We start from the raw sequence: 3,318 nt of genomic DNA on the forward strand, positions 1-3,318 counted from the left end.
AACTAAATAAAATGACATAAAATTAGACGAAATTTATATACATGGTACTGATAGGACTCTCCATTACTTACTTCGAAATCAAAATATTAAAAAAATATTTGGATTCTGGAAGGATTATAAGCGAAATATATGTCTATTTTTAATAATTTATTATTTGTTATTTTTCTATTTTTAATAAATGGGTATATTTGTGCATTTTATCTATAATTTTTTGTTATAAATTTACAATTATTTATTTAATCATATTATAAAATTATGTAAAAATTTATTATTTATAAATTTAAATTTCATATAAAATTTATGACATATATAAAAATTGTCCCAATTGATTTATTAGAGACAGCTCAGCAATATAAAATAAAACAATTGGGGGCAATTTTTGTCTTTCTTTTTCTTCAGAAACTTCTTAAAAAAGGCTTGGAAAAGAGCATTCCCTTTCCCATTTCGTTCTTCAAATCCCTCTCACTCCCAAGTAAAACCAGAGAATCGAACGCCCCAATCTCAACATTGAATCGGAAAAGGGCGCCGAAACCTCCTAGAAGAAAGGTCCGACCAAGGACCCCAAGAAGAAAGACGAGAAAAAGGAGGATCTGGTGAATTGTCATTCAAGAAAAGTGAACGATTTTTTTAATATTATTTTGAATTTTTTATGCTTTTTTCTATTTTGATGTCATAGAATTGATTCTTTATTTGAGCTTTGAATCCATAATTAAACTAATTTATTTATTTATTTTTTGCTTTGTTCATCCAAATGCTTTTGAACTTGCATGCACCAAACCTTGGAAAATACAAACACAATTCACAGTTGGGCTTCAAAAAATTCAACTAAGCAGTGACATCTTTGTTGTGGAAGAAAGAGTTTGAACTCACTGGAGCTGGCTCTACAAAGGTTAGTATAATAGTATTATTATTTAATGATTGATTCATGCCTATTAGCCGAATTATAATTTGAGATAAAACAAGGTAAACAATGCATCTGTGCATGCATAGAAGTGAAGTAAATTGTGGGTAAGAGAGCTGTGGCTAAGGAAAAGAGAGTGCAATTATGTGTGTGTTCTTCAATTTCGATAGATGGATTCAGAGAATCAGTCGAGCAATTCTACTCAACTTGCAGCGGATTGCCTTTGAATTGAAATGCCAAGTTGATTGCACTTTTAGCCTTTTTTTTTTTTTTTTGTTCTCTTTTATTTTTCTTTGGTAAAGAGGGCGGAGTGGGCAGTGGAATTGTTATTAAGTTTTGGAATTTGCAATTGAAATAGTAGGTTATTGATGTTTACTTATTATACTTATAACATCACTTAATACTCTACTTGCTTTTAGATTCTCATAATAAGTGCGGACAATTGATGTAAACGAAGTCAATTGGATCATTTTTCTAAACGAGTTTAAATTTGAAACTTTTCATTAACTTGGCACTTTTTCTAAAGGTAGAAATTTTATTATTGCAATTCAATTACAAATTTCCTTCAGTAAGAGTCTGTAAAACCAAGCTAGGTGACAATTTGAGGCCCATCATATGACACCATACTCTATACTAATGACTTAGGATTAATGATTTATGGAAAATAAATTGGAGTCACATTATTTTATATAAACCTTTTGTGTTAGCAATGGCTCCAATATTTTCAAGGAAGTTTAAAAAATATATGGTATTTTCTGTGTCGTTCCCTGCACAACTTTGCCCTTCCCTTTGATTGGTGAGATGGACAATCATGGCACCTTGATTATCACATGTGCTTATGGCACTAGGAGCTGTAAATGTGGGTCTATATAAATAAGCGAGCTTCTTTTAAGTTGTTCTCTCCATGGGCAGCAGTTTCAATCATTGCATGCAGGAATGTGCCTTAAGTTTTACAGCGTTAGTTTAAGCTACTCATTTCATGGTCCATTACTTTCTATCCTCAAGTCATCTTAAGTTTTCAAAGAGGTATATAATCCTTTAAAATTTCAATTTTTTATATTGTTTTGGTTGTGGATGTTGTAATGGCATATATGATTGTTTTTTATTCTTGCATGTTGTTTTATGATTGTAAAATGAATACAGCTTTGTGGAGGAAACAGAGTTGTTTGCGAAAACTGATGATGAGGCAGCAACTAATGCATGGTTATCCTGCAATGAAACCCGAAGATCCTTTCGTTGAGATAATAGACATGAAAGAAATGTGAATGGACAGTTTTTCATGAACTTCTAAAATGAGATGCTTACGTATGTTTGAGACATCATTATTTAAGATTGTGAATTATTTCCAACAATAATTTTTTATACTTTTTTTGCTCAATTTCGCATTATTTTTTAATCACAAAGCTCAATACAATCTAGACAGTGACCTGTTTGATGAAGTGTTCATGTTGAAAGAAAAATTGTACCAAAAAAAATAATATAGAGGTACAAATTTTAAATTATGAATATTATATTTGAACAATATCTACTTCATAGTTTAAACAATATTTACTTCATTATTATGCAGCCCGCAACATAGCGTGGGTCTACAAGCTAGGATTGATAAATTTCACATAATTTTAAATTATAATTAATTAATTATATAATAATAATTATAGCTAAAATGTTCACATTAGATACCGATAAAAATTCGGATACAAGGGTATAGAGAAATCTAAAAACTCGTGTAGACGTTGCTAAAAATAAATAAGTTTTGTTTAAAATATTTGTTATCAATCGCGAGGAAATTAATGTGACTTTTTTATAGGTACACAGATTGTGCGACATAGGTGGCTAGCCGTGACGAATGGAAAAATGTAAAAATGTGATTGTCACCACCAAGATTTAATCAAAGTGATAATTATAAGGTCACGAAATTTTGAAGTTTCACGTTTAAATTTTACTGACTATATATTGTTTTGATTCAATTTTATTTCTATATTGAATTTGTTTAATTACAATTTTTTTTTATTTTGATTCAATAATTTTTTAAAATGTAATATATGATTATAATTATAAAATTTAATATTTTAAAATTATAATCATAATTAAGTAGTATTAGATAATCATAGTTGTAATTTCATTGAGAAAAACGTTTGTCATGAAATTAAACTATTATATGGTACTTGAGATAGAACTAACGCTTCACCAAAAAGAGATAAAAGATCACACTAGAATAGCAAGAACCCAATCTTGCATGTACTATTTGGGTGTACAATGGGAAAAAAAAAATGTCATATCATAGATGTTAAAAGCCCAAATTAAGGTTGATCAGCCCAGGAAACCTTTGCACTATTTTATTATTCTTAATTATAGTTCTCAAATATTTCTATAAGGGGATATTTTAATAATTATCATAAAATTTAAACTTTTAATTT

At 29.0% G+C, this 3,318-nt stretch overlaps 1 long non-coding RNA gene across 1 annotated transcript; it reads left to right on the top strand.

Moving 5' to 3' along the window:
• Positions 1-347: 347 nt before the first annotated feature.
• Positions 348-2,297, top strand: LOC149519603 (uncharacterized). The gene is made up of 3 exons (XR_016338871.1): positions 348-614; positions 806-889; positions 2,045-2,297. It is a non-coding gene; the product is annotated as an uncharacterized LOC149519603 (long non-coding RNA).
• The last annotated feature ends 1,021 nt before the right edge of the window (positions 2,298-3,318 follow it).

This window comes from Durio zibethinus, chromosome 3 (genome assembly GCF_047325235.1).
Source record: "Durio zibethinus cultivar Kanyao isolate XHJ-2024 chromosome 3, ASM4732523v1, whole genome shotgun sequence".
NCBI lineage: Eukaryota > Viridiplantae > Streptophyta > Magnoliopsida > Malvales > Malvaceae > Durio > Durio zibethinus.